This window comes from Mytilus galloprovincialis, chromosome 7, assembly GCF_965363235.1.
Source record: "Mytilus galloprovincialis chromosome 7, xbMytGall1.hap1.1, whole genome shotgun sequence".
NCBI lineage: Eukaryota > Metazoa > Mollusca > Bivalvia > Mytilida > Mytilidae > Mytilus > Mytilus galloprovincialis.
The window spans coordinates 79,488,069-79,506,863 of record NC_134844.1 but is presented as its reverse complement, the minus strand read 5'-3'; the positions used below and the strand labels follow the sequence as shown (position 1 = coordinate 79,506,863).

Here is an 18,795-nt window from a genome sequence, read left to right as displayed (position 1 = left end):
GGTTACAACCATGGTCAACCGTGGTTCGAACCATGGTCAACCGTGGTCCCAACCATGGTCAACCGTGGTTCCAACCATGGTCAACCATGGTTATTAATGAGTCAACCATGGTCAACCATCTCCATTAAACCATGGTTGGCCATTTTACATTCTTGTCAAATCAATCTTTAATTATCTTGAAACAGTTAGTCTACTTGTTATGGAGCCTGTTTACTTCTCTTCCTTTTTGTGTCAGGACTACCAACAAATGCTAAATTGCATGAATCTCTTTAAAGCTACCCTTGCAGAAATGTTCATCCATAAAATGCAAAGCAGTTTCCACCTGCAAGAACATAAAATTTTCCACAAAGAATCAATTGTTCTTGATAATTTGTATACAATAACAGATTTTAAGGATCAAAAATGTTTTATCTTCTTTTGCAAATTTTCAATAATAAAAACACCCAACAAAATAAACATTATGAACATGTTTTTGTTTAAACAAATAATTGTACCCCCCTTTTTTTTTTTGGTTTACCTTTCAAACAAAAGAATGATTGTGTAAATTATTTTACCATTGACAAAATTTTCATATTGTACAGTTTTATCAGTTACACCTGGAATTAAAAACAATTAAATATAAAATTTATGTTGATATGGATAACTGACACTGACAAAAAAAATTTAAAGACGCATTTCAGGTGGCATGTGTTCAATTAATGAAAGCCAAATCAAATACTGTAACAATTTTTACATCTTTTAAACAAAATATCAAACAGATTTCATGTGAATGTACTTATCTGATAACAAATCTTCTTTACGTGACAACACTGGACATCAAATCCTTCACTTGATTTTTAAAGCGCGAAATAACTTTACTGAGATCACGTGACGTTTGTTCCAAGTCATTTAAATGTTTCGCACTGAGTGAATCATTGTTAACGGTTGGTGATAATAATTGATCATGACGTCGCATGTGTTTCCGGTTGGGGAATAAACATAAACAATAAAGACTAAAGATATCACTCTGAAATGTTTTCAAGTTCTTAAAATATGCCGTATAATGATAAAGAAAGGCAGATTTATGAACTTGGAGAGAAAGTCAGAAATTACGTCTTTGGAAGAAAGAAATACATCGTTAAATGACTGCGTACAACTGTTAAAAAACAAGGAATACTGATCGAAAGTAAGTTCCAACTTCCAGTTTGTAAAAGTTTGTAAGTCCCAAATTTGACCCGACTGTAAATAGCATTCTCTGCCACTATAGCTTTACTGCTCAGTTTATGTGTGTTTTAAAATGTATAGAGAATATATTGTTATTGAAATAATCATGAAAGGTCACAACTTACCTCTTGGGAAGAAAGAAATTAAAAATTGTCAATAACATTGTACCACTGAAAAAACGAGCACGATTTTTTAATATTGAAAGTCTCAAAGTAATTTACAATTTGTTATAAATTCCCATGGGTATAATCCAGATCAATATTTATTCACCATGGTCCAGGTTGTCAAGTTGACCATGGTCAGGTGCAAGACCATGGTTGTCAAATTGACCATGGTTGATTAGACCATGGTCAACCATGGTCAGATGTTTACCATGGTCACAAACGTGGAAAACCATGGTTAACCATGGTTAAATAGAGCATGGTCAACCATGGTCAGATGTTGACCATGGTCACAATCATGGTTAACCATGGTTAACCATGGTTTTCAGCACAGTCAACCATGGTTTGACCATGGTTATCAATGGTTAGCGATGGTAACCATGGTCAACCATGGTTGCATTTTGACAGGGGTATAAGGTAACACACAAAAGGTGTGACATAAGCCATAAATAAGTTGATAAATCCAATAAAGTTTGTGATGACAGTAATTAAAATCACATAATAGTTCATGTCGTTGTTTTATTAATATTTTCAGAACAGTAAAAAGTAAAATCACAAAAATACTGAACTCAGAGGAAAATCAATTCGGAAAGTCCATAATCACATGGCAAAATCAAATAACAAAACGCATCAAAAACGAATGGACAAGAACTGTCATATTCCTGACTTGGTACAGGCATTTTCAAATGTAGAAAATGGTGGATTGAACCTGGTTTTATAGCTAGCTAAACCTCTCACTTGTATGACAGTCGCATCAAATCCCACTACATAGTCACCGATGCGTGAACAAAACAAACAGACACAACAGGTAAAAATGTCAAAAATAGGGGTACAGCAGTCAACATTGTGTTATCATCTTAATCACTATAAAAACAACAAATGTAACGAAGAAGCACAAAAAGGCATACATCAAATTAACATCCTCATTTTGATTATATTATACGATTATATTTGTCTATGTAAAATGCACCCGTCAAGGAAGGAGGGTATGGGTACTGGTGTAAAATTGCGCGTTTGAAATTCGCACAGGTAGACATGAAATAATTTTGTCGTTCAATGTATGACGGGATGCATAAATACAGTCACGCAAAATAGATATAACAAACACTGACTTAGCAGTTAAAGTAATAATAATAAATAAAATAATAATGTGGTTCAAAGTATGACGTGATACATAAGTACAGAGTCACGTAAAATGTATATCACAAAAAAAGTTGGTTAACAGTAAAAGTAATATTAATGAATAAAATAATTTTGTCATTCAAAGTATGACAAGATACATAGGTACAGAGTCACATCATAAAATAATTTTGTCATTCAAAGTATGACAAGATACATATGTACAGAGTCACATCATAAAATAATTTTGTCGTTCAAAGTATGATGGGATACATAAGCACAGAGTTACGTCAAAAGGATATCTCTAAAAACAGACAACAGTAAAAGTAATATTAATAAAGACAAATAAAAGAATAATATAACACGTAATTAAGATGATAAACAACGTCAGTACGCAAAATCTATACTTCAAGACCATCGTGTATTATTTGTGAAGTTGATACGGAATATTTATCAACAAGTTCTGGGTACCTTCCGATGAACTTTTTTAGAAAAAGGACGAGACGTTCTTTGACATACCCCTGGTTCATCAACTTTCTGCTCAGACACTGGTTATTTCCATGTATGCTTGAGTATATGCAGGGTATATCTTGATAGTTTTTCCCCCCTCATAATAAATAAACAAATAAACATTTCTAGAAGTATGCCCGACCCTTTTCATGCATGATTTCTTGGGAGTTATAAATATTTTCATAAAATATACTGAATCAAACATTTTCACGGACTACTTTAAAAGGTTTAATACCTTTCCAAAGTGGCTTAAATTGGGCTTCATGATGTCATGAATTATGATGATAATTCAATAAATCTGCATGTCCTGTGACTCTCTGCCAACATTCGTTTAGTAGCTAGATCAAGATTTTTAACCACCATAGAATATATTTTCCTGAATTTATAAGATATATTTTACTAATTATGGATCAGAATTGAACAATTTCAGTAAAATAAGAAAGAAATTATAATTTTTTTTTCATCGGCCAGATCATAGCCGATGTTGGTCAGGTCACACAACCGCAATCTTTCTATACGTTTTTTTTCTATATTTTTCTTAAATGATGTGCAAAATGTCACGTTTTTGAAATTTTTTGTAAATAAATCTATATTTTTTATAACATAAATGTTTCAAAATGTGACATATCATTTTATGTTTCAAATCTGAGATAATTCTTTTGAAAAATAAAAAAGTAATTAGCATTTTTATTTGGTCATGTTATTGTCGAAGTTGGTCCTGTCATTATCAGAGTTGGTCATGTCACGTTTTCTAAAGTTTCTTACATATTTTTTTTAATTTTTTTCTTAAATCTATTTATCAAATGATGAAATCTTATTATATTTCAAATTTCAGAAAAATATTTCGAGAAATGAAAGAGAAATTAGCAATTTCATCTGGTCCTGTCATTGTCGAAGATGGTCCAGTCAGTCAGCGATGGTCATGTCACGTTTTCGAAAGTTTTTGAAAATAAATCTACATTTTTTATAACATTTTGGTTTAAAAATATGACATTCCATTTTATATTTCAAATCTGAAATAATTCCTTTGAAAAATAAAAAAAGTTATTAGCATTTTTATTTGATCCTGTCATTCTCGATGTTGGTCCTGTCATTATCAGAGTTGGTCATGTCACGTTTTCTAAAGTTTCTTAAAAAACTTTTTAATTTTTTTTCTTAAATCTATTTATCAAATGATGAAATCTTATTATATTTCAAATTTGAGATCAATCCTTTGAGAAATGAAAAAGTTATTAGCATTTTTCATTTGGTCCTGTCATTCGGTCCTGTCATTCGGTCCTGTCATTCGGTCCAGTCATTAGTGTAACCCAGGTGCAAGTTGTTTAGACTATGTAGGTTTTGTGGTCTGTTGTTTGTCAGTTATGTAATTAATTATCAATTGGTTTTGTGTTGCATTTCCTTTTAATTTGTTCAGACTATTTTTTTAAACGAATCGACCATTGAACATAGAATTACGTTAAGGTCATTGTGAATATTTCGGAATTTAACTTATATACAGGTATCCCGGAAGTTAACTTATATACAGGTATCCCGGAAGTTAACTTATATACAGGTATCCCGAAAGTTAACTTATATACAGGTATTTCGGAAGGTAACTTATATACAGGTATCCCGAGTATCTAAAATATCTTTGATACTGACACAGCTTCTAGTTTAAAGTAAAAAATGCATTGTATAAAAATATATTTTATTAAAAATGTCAAAGAGTTTTTAAAGTATAAAGACAATTAATTTAGGAATACAAATATAAAAAAGAAATTCAATTTTAAAATAACTAAGTATATATATATGATAGTGCTATGTTGGATTTCACATAATCCTTTGGATAATGGTCTGGACTTCTTCATGCTTGAAACCTGAAAATACAAAACATTACAAACAATTAAAATTTAGCATTGATTTCGATGAACTAAGATTTGAACAATTCATTGTTAACGAACCTGGTACCAATAAACGACATAAATATCCATTACAGCCCGGTATACAGATAAAGCGAGCAATATATCTTATCTTGATATAAATTATATGTACACAGACAAGGACTTTCTGTAGTATAGAAAGTCTCTGACATTGATAGGCATGACACTCTTTATTGTACATGTTGTATAAAGTAAAATAACAAAAAATACCGAACTGCAACAGAAATTCAAAGCGGAAAGTCATTTATAAAATTGAAAAAAATTCCCAGCTCAAACACATTTAATGTTTGGAAAACAACTGACATATTCCTGACATGGTACAGACTTACCGTATGTACAAAATGATGGTTTGAAAATGGCTGTATATTGCTGCATGAACACTCATTTAATCCCAAAAACATTTCTTTTAAATTCCTGCCTGCGTCTTAAGTCAGGATCCTAATATTTATTCATATTTAGAAAGTTACTGTTCGAGTTTGCGATAGACGGATTTTGTTCATCAATGAAGGTAGTACTCTCCTGGTCTATGAATCTAATCGCATCGTTAATTATCTTCTTACCACTGTACAATGAGTAATGGAATTTTCGAATGGTTTTATCGACAAATCCAAAGGTTAATAGACACAATAGTGTAGATCTCTGAATAAGTGTAAATTATAAATAAATAAATTCCAAAGTTTAATGACAGTCAAACATTTTTGTCACAGACAGAAAATATACAAAAAAATACGTCAAACTTACCTTTCTCAATGAATAACCCCGATCTCCATGTCTACAGGTTGTATGTATGATGAGCATATATTTATATGATATCCTCTACAAAGTTTGCTGTTGTATCGGTACAATGTTGTCATTTTACATCTAGAAGGACAAGATATATGCGGACAGTTAAGCATCGGGCATCCTCTGTTTAAATAATTTTCGCTGAGAGTAATCGGACTGTATGATAGCTGGGCTGAAAATATTACAATATAAACATGAAAAGAAAAGGAACGTTAACATAATAAACACGAAAAGAATAGTGAGAGGAAAGTCATTAATATTATGACACAATGATTCGTGTAAATTACAATTAAAAGCAATTTATATCATAACTCTTATACGTGTGGAACAATTAAAATAAAGATGTATTTTTTTAAATTTGAAATAACGAGGAAATTTGAAAATGTTTATGCTTACAATTATTTTAGGATATTTTACAGGTTGTATTCACGTATATTTCTTGTATACTATATTTTTATAATTTGTACATAGATTAGCACAATCGGTATTACCTAAAACATTTACATATTATAGGGCAAGTGAAACCTGAATAATAATCAATACCATTATGTCCTATTTAAGATCATGTAATAAATTGATATATGATTAAAGTTGGTTCAAATTTGCAATAAAAAATTACAAAATAAACAATGATTAGAAACAAAATGAATCAAAAGGAAATGAAGCCTAGGCCTGTTATTCGATCTGTCTTGAGATGCAGATCAGTAATTGATTATAAATGTCCTTCAATGGAAAACTTGTATCACAAAAAAATGGTACCAGTAAATTTTTGTTATATAAAAACCCCATTCAAAAGCAGTTTAAGTCTCGTTAACATTTTGATATATACGGCTGAATGTTGAGCATTGTGTTGAGAATCTTTACCATTAAAAACCCAGTCAGTTTTCATTTCATCTGAATTCGAAATTTGAGCCCCGTAATAAAATATGGAACGGACAAACATTGACTATATACCTCTTCAGTTTGAACACAGCGAAACGGGTGCGAAAGGGAGAAAAAAAGAAAGAAGAAATGTTTATTGTTGTTACTTAATAACCGGATTTCATGTTCTATCTTAAATGGGGCAAATAAGAATGTTAAAGAAAAACTCCCTTAAATGAGTGTCAATTACTCCATACATTCTGACTAGCTTCATCTAATTCGTTTCTAATTGACTTGGAAATGTGATCATCTATTTTGTTTTGAAAGCTTTCAAGCGTTGTCAAACATGGCGATGGAGGTTTATCAAGAAACGCATGGTTTATATTTGTCTATATAAAATTCTTGCAGATTCAAATAAGCAAATATATTAATTTTTATATAACACCAAAAAAGCAAAAAATTCGTACTCAACAATAATGCAGAAATTATCTCATACAATAATAATAAACTAACTTACCATTTACATCAAATGTCAACATTAAAGCGCAAAGTAAACCAATACTTCTCATGTTCATTGTTTGTTTATAATTAACTGAAATGTGTTAAAACTAAATAAAACTTGAAAGTATTTATACAAATAAGGTTTAACATTGTACGAAGGTGTCAGAGCGCACTATGTGGTTTGATGTGTGACCTCACAAAACAATGGAAGTGATTCAGTTAGTGTCCTCCTAAATGAAAATTAATTATAAATAATGTCAAAGGTATCTAATTAACAACAATATGCGTAAAACCATCATTCTAGAATTTGAACTGTGTATTGTTGCGTAAGAGAAGCACTTTCGTTTTTATCGCTTTTGCATGCATCAGGTTGAAAGATTACTGTTTGGTATATTATTGGATCTGATAAATAAAAAGGAACGTTGGGAAATTTATCAACTGAATGAAATAGGAGAAACTGTGGTGGACATCCTTGCCATACCCCTTTTGTTGAATTCATATGTGAGTCTGTACATTTGTTTATAAATAGATCTGATTGATGCCATTGTTCTCCTAAATGTATTTTGGGAGGATGAGGCAGACATTCCTATCATTCCCCTACATGGACATTCATTCATTATGTACCTAAGAATACATCTGAGTTAATAGTCATCAATAAAGTGAAATGTACTGACTCGTACTGAATCAATGAAACAGGGGAAACTTTCAAATCGGTATATATCTCTTCCATACCGCTGAGTGGAAATACACAGTTTTAGAATAAAATTATGTATCTTAGTTCAGTGTTAAATATTGCAAATTAAAATGTTACTTAATAAGACAATAGCAATCAAAACCAAGGAGTAAACAAAAACTCATAAAACCAAAAGACATTTAAATCAAAAGTAACAAATAATAAATAAGAAACAACACGACCTCCACTAATAACTGGGAGTCAAATCAGGTGCTCCGGAAGGGTAAGCAATTCCTGCACCGTATACGGCACCCGTCGTTTTATTTCTTTGTTCAGTTCGATAAAGATTGAAGGTTATTATGATTGAGGAAGAATAAAGTAAATTTGTTAAAAGAAGTAAAGAAAGGGAAAGATACGACCAACCTCCTGAATAGATCCGTTCTAAAATCTCTTAGAATCTGTCTAAAAACTGTTCTAAAAAAATACGTAGACTATGGGTGTAGTCTAATGAGTGATTCAGTTAGTGTTCTATGAGAAACAGTCTGCTTAAATTTTGTGGTAAACATTTTCTGCTTCTAGTTTGTTTGTTAGTCAAATTTGTTTAAATGAATCTCAAGAACTTGATATAAACAAACATGAAACATGCGTTTCTAGCTAACCTCCATCCCCTTGCTTGACAATATATATTAAAAATAGGTAACTAGACCACATGACATAGAAGTTGTTAGCTGTAGGTCATCATATGGACTTTAAAATAGACAAAACCCAACGAAAATAAAATTACATACTAGGCACACAAATTTTGACCACAAAGAATTGAAACGTGAAACCTAACGGCCAGATTTATGTACAAAACAATACACGAAAAAGGTCTTATAACAATATGTCTACACCTTTAAATGGTTATAAAATACCATACTTTCCATGAAATTCAACAAATTGAAAACCCAAATAACAATTAGCGATCAAAACTAAAAAAAAAAGTTCATGTCATGCATAAATATCATCAACACTGAATAATGCATCAACATTAAAATGATCAATACAACCTCAGAATGATATTATATGCTCAAGTAGGTGTGCAAAAAGATACCAAAACCAATACATGTATTAGTAAATGACCGAACATTTACAGTGACTAATAACAAAGCGAAAATATATCCCCATAACTTTTTCAAAACACTACAGAGACTACAAAAGGTGCTTCACCAATATCTTTCCCGGTATGGCTATTGTCCTGTAGTCTTTATTATTTTTTGGTAATCGGTATTCATCAGAAATTATGTCTCCTTTCTAAAAATATTAAGTCTAAATTGTGACATACAGAATTAGCCCCTTAACCGAGATTGCAATGATATGAACAACCAAACGGATGCAACATGTGAAACAGGATCTGCTTACTCTTCCGGAGTACATGAGATCACCTACAGTTTTTTGTAGGGTTCGTGTTGATTAGTCTTTATTTTTCTATGTTGTCTTTTGTGTATTGTTGTTTGTTTATTTTTAGCCATGGCGTTGTCAGTTTATTTTCGATTTATGAGATTAACTGTCCCTATGGTATCTTTAGCTCCTTTTTGTTATAGTGTTGATGCACTCATAAAACCTGGATTTAATATTTACACGGAACATCGAAAGTCTACAGGAGTTTTTTGTTTGGTTTGTGTTGCAATTTCGTTCAAATTGTTTATAGTGATGTTCATTTTTTATAAGGTGTTTTGTGTTTGTTTTTTATTTTTTGTTATTATCTTGTATTTTTGTGTTCTTTACAGAGTCGGGGAACCCATTGTATTTGACAAAACTTCTTAATAAAGGATTAAATAAGAAATGTCAAAACCACACATAACCATTGATAGTTACTAGGAAATTCTGTATTAAAACATTGATTTGATGTCTTTTGTTGTACATAGATTGCATAGCTTCGACGTATCAGTGCTGTTTGTTGATGTGTAAAGAAGATATGGTTGTTTTTTTTGGGTATACATATATATATATGTTCTGCTTCTGAAGTAAAGATCTCTGAATTGAGCACTGCATGCATTGTTCACGATTCAGAATTTGGTTGACATAAAGGATGAAAGGGAAACTTTCAACATTTTTCTATTCAAGTAAACGTTTCAAGTAAAACGATTGAATAGATGAAAACATATTTTATTACAAAATGGCAAATATCTATAAAAGTACAAAAATCGTCTATATTTTGAAAATACAAATAAATTAAAACAATGAAAGTTGAGTTCATAAATAATATTTGGCAGCATTTACACGGATTTCACAACATCATTTGGAAATTTTACTGGATTCTATGACACTAGAACCTGAAAAATTACAAAAAAAAAAAAATATTTAGGAAAAAACACTAGAATAAACACACAAAAAAGACATATGATAAGATAAAATATGACAAATGTTTTTTTTTTCTAATTTTGTTATTTTTTGTGAAACTTTTTTTTTAAAACTTTTGTTATCAGTCTGTCTGTATCATCTATGTAATGTTCGTTGATACTAATACCCTAATCATGAAGACGTTATTCCATTTATAAACATCTGTTTACGTTATAAAGTTCCTGTGATATGAAGTTCTCAATATCATATACCATTTTACCTCTCAACTCTCACAGCTCTTGATAATATACTCAGTCTGATGGTTGTGTAGATACGGATGTGATAATTTTTTTCTAATTTGTCTTTCATTCTATATTAACATGATTAAGGAATATGGTAGTTGTTATCCATTCGATTGTTGTGTTTCAGCTTTTGATTTTGCCATTTGCAAATTTGAATTTTCGTTTTATATTCTCCTCGGAGATTAGTATTTCTGTGGATTTACTTTTTTTCTTTATAATTTAGTTCCCAGATTTTCTGGTTTTTTTTTAGGCTTAGACTACTCTTTTATTTGATTCTTGGTTCAATTTTCTGTTGATTTGGCCTAATATTTAGAGTGAAAGTCTCCGAAAAATCACAGAACCAAATTACCCCTGCCATCACAATCTATGAAAGACAACTGCAAAAAAAAGGACTTCAAACTTACTTTACTGAGTGGGCCCAATCTTCATGTCCACAGGTTGTATGTATGATGAACATATATTTATATGACATCCTCTACAAAGTCTTCCGTTGTATCGGTACAACGTAGGCATTTTACATCTAGAAGGACATGATATGTACGGACAGTGAAGAATCGGGCATCCTCTGTTTAAATAATTCTCGCTGAGAGTTATCGGACTGTATGCCTGTTGAGCTGAAAACAGAAATTGTAAAATTATAAATATAGTAACAAAAGTGAAAGAATATGAGCATTTTGATGATGAATTTCATATTTTAATTCATGTGAGTTAAAACAAACACAAAAGCACAATTCTCAAATAAAACAATCATGACAACACAATTTTAACATAAAATAAAAAAAAAAAAAAAAAAAAAAAAAGTTTCTAGCTTTAAAACAAAGCAAAAATTATATCATACACTAATAATAAACTAACTTACCATTTACATCTAATGTAAACATAAACACAAATAGTAAAGCGATATTTCTCATGTTCATTGTTTGTTTATTATTAACTGAAGTGTGTTAAAACAAAATAAAACTCGACAGTATTTATACAAATAAGGTCTAACATTGTACGAAGGTGTCAGAGCGTAGTATGTGGTTAGATGTGTGACCTCATAAAACAATGGAAGTGATTCAGTTAGTGTACTCCTAAATGGAAATTAATTATACCTAATGTCATAAGGTATTTAATTAACACAAATATGCGTAAAATCATCATTCTAAAATTTGAACTGTGTATTGTTGCGTGAGAGAAACACTTTCGTTATAATCATTATTGCATGCATCAGGGTGAAAGAGTACTGTTTGGTTTATTATTGAATCTGATAAATAAAAAGGAACGTTTCAAAATGCATATAGTACGGAATGAATTAGGAGAATCTGTGGTAGACATTCTTGCCATACCCTTTTGTTGACATACATGTTGATATCTGAATTCATATGTGAATCTGTGTGTATAAATACATATGATTGATGCACAGGAACATGGAGAGGCTTTGGTATACATCCTTGTTAAACCCTTATATGGACATACATTCCTTCTAAACGTAAGAATACATCTGAGTTTATAAAGTCTGATAAATAAAAAAATAAAAAGTAAATGCATTGACACAGAAGAGTCTTTAAGGGATATCTCTGGTTTACCCTTGGATGGAAGTACTTATTTTCAGAATAAAAAAATATTCTTTAGAACCCCATCTTACAGATGTAGCTTTACCCTAAATCACAAGCTAGCAGTTATATCTGCTTTAATATTTATTCAATAGCTACATGGATATTACATTTTCTTTCTTTTTTTTTGTAATTATTTTTTTTAATTCATTTTTATCAAATCGAACATATTCTTGGATATCTTGTGTATGATTAATTATTTAGAAATTTTTACTTTCAAAGTTGGAGATTATCATATTTACTAGCTTTTATCATTTAGAACCAGTTGTATAGTATGCGCGTGCTGAAACGTTCTTGAATAGAATAGTTTAGTCTCTGATGAGTTATTTTGACAAATTTAAATCGATGTAAGAGGTTGCAATTCTATAAATATAGACAATTCAATTTCCCATAGGAACTCCCATTGTGGCTAAAACTGTGACACTTTTACTATGAAGTTTCTTGAAAAATAATATTCAAGAACGGAAAGTTTATATGCACTACTATTTTCAAAGGTCAACATTTATATGCCCTAAACTTCTAAGAGTTTAAACTTATACTAAAATTCTATAGTACCCTTACCTCTATTTTTGGACTTCCTAAGAATTACAATTTATGCGCTACCATGTTTTTCTATACTGGTTTCATTCAAACGTGATGTCTCTATGAGATGAAATACAGAGATCATATATGGTAACCAATACTTTAAAATATTAACATATCTATGAATATGATAAATCTCCCCAAAAGAGGTGCGGTTTGGGAAACAGCTATTTTTACAAAATGCAACATAGAACTGATCCCAACTGTGTGTGCAAAACCCCTTTTGTGAATATACATGCGTTAAACCAATTAGACAATCTATTTCACCCGGTTATCAATACAATACAATACAATATTTTTATTGTCAATCAAAGACACCCTTAAAGAGCAGTATAATTACAAACAATGTATTACAATGATTATTATTAATTCTTAATGATATAATGATATACAAAAATATAGAATAAACAAAATAAACAAAAAAGCAGAATTAAAACTGCAGATATTTATATATGTATATATTCAACATGTAAAAATGTCATTCAACTGTTTATGGATACCATTAGTGCCATAAAATTTAAATTTGGTTTATGAATCATTCACTGGGTGAGCAAATTGGCATCATTTACATTTTTTATCAACTTATCCCTCTCAGTCCAGAGACTGATTATTAAATTACATAGGTGTTTTAGAACTTCTAGATTCTCACAACCCATTAGCCATACAAACATATTTTCATAGTTACATTTCTTTAGATTAGGATAAGAAATACAAAGTTCTTTAATAAATATTATTCTGTATGTTTCTAATTTTTTGCATCGTAGGCGAAAGTGGATCTCATCTTCCACCTCCTCCTCACAAAGTTTACAAATATGCTTATGAGCTGGGATGTTTTTTTGCCTCCCTGTTTGAATTGAAAGTTGCTGGTCCCCAATTCATAGTTTTGTTAATGCTTGCCTTTGTTTAGAGTTTAGCAGGTTTAAATAGGGTTCAAAATTGAAATGTGTTTTGAATAAACGAAATGTACGAAGTTTATTTTTTTGGTTATTAGTATTTCTTACATCATTAAAAATTTTCCATTCTTTTATATATAATCCTTTAAGTTTTCCCATGACTATTTTTTTAATACAACATTTACTCTTATGTAGTAAACTGTCGGGAGTGAGATCCAGAAGCTCTAAAACTTTAACAATATAACTATACCATGAAGTATGACCTTTTTCATGTAGGCGTTTAGATAGTACCAGAGCTTCTTTTAGTAAAATGTCTTCAGATTTTTCTAAAGTTATCCAATATTTAAGGATGCTTAATAAAATAGACAATTGTATTGGTAAATATCCCACTTCTGCCATGACAGCATTATTTGTGCTCTTCCTGTTCACACCAAGTATATATTTACAACTTTTTACATTCAGTTTTTCAAGTATAAAATCATTACATAGTTTATAAAAAGAAGATGAATCCCTGAGTTTCGAGGGACTGCCAGTACCCAATATTTCTGATCCATACAGTAAAATTGGCTGAATTTTGTGGTCAAATATATGAATGAATGTTGAAATTTTTGGAAGTGAGTCACTAAATGATTTTCTTAGTTTAAAAAAGGCCTTTAATCCCTTTTTGTAAAGTTCAGATTTTGCCTCTGTAAATGCACCAAATGCTGAAAATACAACTCCCAAATATCTATAATGTTTAACATTTTCTAAAGGGATATTATTGATAGTAAATTTTGAAGTCAATAAGCGACCAGATGTATTAAATATCACACATTTAGTTTTTTCATAGTTTTATTTTCAGGTTCCACTGTAAGCAATAAGATGACAGCTTATTAAGAGAGGTCTACTGTCCCTTTTCACTTGAAGATAACAATACCATATCATCAGCATATAACAAACAACTCAATGGATTTTTATTTAAGAATGCTGGATCACTAGAGATATCAAAATCATTCTTTATGTCATTAATAAATATTTTAAACAAATTTGTGTTTAAATTGTCTCCCTGTCTTACCCAAACATCATATTGAAAAAAATCAGTCAAATTATGACCTGATTTGGCACATAGTTTAGTATTGGCATACATGTTTTTCAATATATGATTAAATTTATCACTTACGCCAATTTGTCTTAGTGTATAGAAAAGCCCCTGAAGCCAAACTGAATAAAAAGCTTTTTTAAAATCAATAAAGCATGCATACAAAGGTTTACTCTCTTTCTTTGTATGTTTTTCAATAAGGGATCTTAGAACAAACATGTACATGTGATCCAAAGTACGTTTTTTCTTTGTAAATTCTATTTGTTCGTGGGGTATAATATTGTTTTTTTTTAAAAGAAATTGATCTAATCGTAAATTGAGGACTTTTGTGAATACTTTTCCAACACAGCTATTAATAACAATGCCTCTATAATTAGATGGATCATCTTTAACTTCATTTTTATGAATAGGATACATATACCCTTGACTCCATTGAGTTGGATACTCCCCGATGAGAATATCGTATTAAATAGTTTATTAAGTGGTTTCACCAAAACTGACTGGCCACATTTAAACATCTCATTTATTATTACATCAAAGCCTGCTGCTTTATTATTCTTCAACTCTTTTAGAGCTTTATGTATTTCATTTTCAGATATAATGTAATCTAATTCATTAAACATTTTGTTTTTCTCTAAATTTTCTCAAAGGATATCCATTTCTGTATTTGAGTATGTCTCCTTGTCGAATTTCCTAAAATAATCATACCAATCAGCTTCAGGTACATTACTTTCTTCATCAGTTTAAAATTTATCTTTTGTTTTGAGCTGATCAAGCAGTTTCCAGTATTCTTTTGGATTTGTATCGTTCAAAGTGTCCAGTCTATTTACAATCTCTTGGCAGTATTTGCGAGACTTTAGTTTTCTAAGTTTTCTATATTGCTTAAGTGTACTAAAATATAAAGATCTAACATTTGGATCACTACCATATTTAAGAAAGAGCTTGAGTCTATTGTCAAGATGTTTTTAAGGTTTATCAATGGCATGTCATACCACTTAAAAGAGGAGTTACTTGGTTTAGCATTTCGGCATGCAGTTTTTTTGTTCTTAGGGTTCCCCCTTTCTTTTTGAGGCATTGATCAGCTGCATCATAGATAATTTCATTGAAATTGTTAACAATATTTTCAATTTTATTTTTCTCTATGGAAAAGTAATTAAATATTGAGTTTTCATATTCTTTAATTAATGCTTTGACTGTATTGGATTCTAATGCCAGTTTAAATTTGGTTTCAGAGTTATCATCCCATTTATATTTATTAGGTAGACAATTGCACGATTTCCAATATTGAAATTCTCTCGTTTGTTTTGTTAATGTTTTACAAATTTTATTATTTACTCGTCGTGAGCAGTTTTCAATTATGTTGAATTCATCTTAAGGATAATCATAATATTAAGTATTTTGATAACATAAAACAAGACAGCTCTAGAAAATATGTATAGAAGGATTTTGCATTCCTTTTGATTGATTGATTTATTCATTCACTAATGCACTATTTAATTCATTAACTAACTATCTAATTCATTCATTCATTCATTCATTATTTCGTCAATTTGTATGGTCGTACGTGCATTCGTTCTTTCGATCGTGCTTTCCGTTGTTCTTTCATTCCTCCATTTTGTCGTTTGTTTACTCATTCAAACATTCATTCATTCATGTTTTCATTCATTCATACTTTCATTCATTCATACATTCATTTATTCATTTATTCATTCATTATTCAGTCATTTATTTATTCATCTAATCATGCATGCATGTATTCATTCTTACATCCTTCCTCCCTTCCTATATTTGTTTGTTAATTCATTCATTCATTCATTCATTCATTCATTCATTCATTCATTCATTCATTGAAGCATTCGTTCATTTATTTATTGAAGCATTCATTCATTCATTCATTCAACTTTTCATTTATTCAATGATTTTTTTATCATCATGTATATGATAGGTAAATTTAAAATTTATATCAATGAACAAAATCAAGAGTTATGAAATGAATGTTAAAAAAGTGTTTTACAATGCACATTCTTCTAAAGATGAAAATAATTATACGTCCAACGGGGACATTTTTACGACCTTGACACCTGCTTTGGTTTAAATGAATGTATTAAAAGTTACATAATTTAATCAAATATAAAAACCATTTTTAAGAAAATCTTTTATCATAAGATTGAAATATTATTTAAAATACAAAAAAAAAAAAAAAAAGAAAAAGATAAAGAAAATGTATTTTGTGTATTTTTTTTTAAATTTTGGCTCATTTATATTTATACTTACCCTTCCGGAGCACCTGATTTCACTCCCGGTTTTTAGTGGAGTTCGTGTTGTTTCTTATTTATTTATAACTGTTGATGTAAATTTCCTTTGTTTTTTTTTAGTCCTTGTTTACTCCTTAGTTTTGATTGCTATTGTCTTAAGGTAGCACTACAGTCAGAATTTTCTGACTCCAATCAACAGTCTTTAAAGATTAATTTCTCCAAAACTACTCAATGGATGTTTTTAATCTTTAACTCATTTTAAAGCTGAAATATAACTCTTTCTGAATTTATATATAAATTTATTTTTGGTTTGATTAATCTCAAAATATAGCTCATTAATTGCCAAAAAGTGGGCTTCCAACTTGGATGAAAATGGCACATACATGTCAAATGGTATTAAACATTTCTTTTCATCCCTGTAATCAACCATATACAATCTCCAAAACCGTGTCTCAGATTTTTGATATATGCCTCCAGTAAGAAGATATATTGATTTAACTGCTGGGTGCCAAACCTCATTTCACCTTTCATCTTTGGAGACCTATAAATTCATTTAGAAACAAATTATCCAAAAACTGGGACACGGTATTGTAGAAAATACACCCTTTAATCATATATATCAAAGTCAAGCCAAAGGGGTACCCATAAAGTTTCTATTTTCATTTTTTTCCTTTCAATTATGAAAAATTGTTATGAGAAATGACCTAAAAACTGAATTTCCCCCTTAGAACCCCTATAAAGTCAATATAAATACAAACCTTCCACTGGGAACACCCCAGGAGTGTTCTGATACCATTACTATATCAATAGAACCATACACTTTGTGTCTTTGATGCTCTAATTCGGTAAATTTTGCAATATATGTGAACTGTCCAACACTAACTTGGCATTTGGGGTCACAGATATGACCAACATCTGTGATGAAGTAATTAAATATAGACAAAGCTCCACCTCTTTCCAGACAGTCTCAGATAAGAGAAAAACATGATTGACCAGCAGCATTTAATCAATGTTTAACATCATTATTCTCTATATATAAAAGTGATAATTTTCATTTGAATTTAAAAAAAAAAATAAACTATGTTTGAAATTAGCTAGAACATTAAAAGTGTGTATAAAAAAACATGTTCATAAAAAGATCAAGACCACCTTTTTCTTGATGAAATGAAAATACATTTAATTTAATGGGACTGAAAAAATACACATAAACTGAAAATAAATTAAAATTCATAAAACTGTATTTAAATGGAAGAAGACCAAAGAGAAGAAATTTATACAGGCAGTCAGAGGCTTTCAAAAATACTTCCCCACTCTTTTCCATAGTACTTTTTTTCCTTTTTGGTAGATTTTTTTCCTTTAGTTTTTTTTTTCTTTGTTTACTTCCATGTTATATAAATATTTTTTGTTGCAAAATAATGATATAAGACTACAATATTTATCTTGTGGTCAGGGATTAACAGATGGACACTGGTATCAACAGATGATTGACTTAATAGCCCCTCCCAAATGCTTATACATTTAGATTAATTACCATGTGCTTTTATTTACATTAATTCATTATCAATTTACTCCCTGTTGTGATATGATAATGACTTCGGAATTTTTACAACCTGTGCAGAATAATACTTACTTCAAAATTATGTGATAAAAAAAATATGATCAAAAAATCATTATTAGACTGTAGTGCTACCTTAAATGTATTTTGACACCACAATTCATTAGTAATATAATTTTTTGGTAGTTTGTCTATGATATAACAACATAACGAATCATGTTTCTTTAATTCTTTTATAAATAACTCCGCATAGCGAATACTGATTATTTATGCATATTTCTTTATCTTCGTCAGTCATTCGTCGTTAAAACATGGATTGGTTAAAATGTATTTAAAACTGCCTGGGTCGGCTGTTAAAGCTAGAATTGAGGAAGGTTGTTTTTGTTTGTTTGCTCCATGTTAAAAGCTTGTTTTTACTTTGAAAAGTAGAACAGCAACCATGTACATCCCATATCATACAAGTCCCTGAGCGAAATGTTAAAT

At 30.1% G+C, this 18,795-nt stretch overlaps 2 long non-coding RNA genes across 2 annotated transcripts; both read right to left on the bottom strand.

Annotated features, from left to right (window-relative positions):
* Positions 1-4,751: 4,751 nt before the first annotated feature.
* LOC143081992 (uncharacterized) lies at positions 4,752-7,238 on the bottom strand. The gene is made up of 3 exons (XR_012980202.1): positions 7,074-7,238; positions 5,654-5,867; positions 4,752-4,849 (listed from the first exon to the last, which is right to left on the bottom strand). It is a non-coding gene; the product is annotated as an uncharacterized LOC143081992 (long non-coding RNA).
* A 2,624-nt stretch (positions 7,239-9,862) lies between these two features.
* On the bottom strand, positions 9,863-11,310 carry LOC143081991 (uncharacterized). Its single transcript, XR_012980201.1, has 3 exons — positions 11,214-11,310; positions 10,759-10,968; positions 9,863-10,045 (listed from the first exon to the last, which is right to left on the bottom strand). It is a non-coding gene; the product is annotated as an uncharacterized LOC143081991 (long non-coding RNA).
* Positions 11,311-18,795: the final 7,485 nt, after the last annotated feature.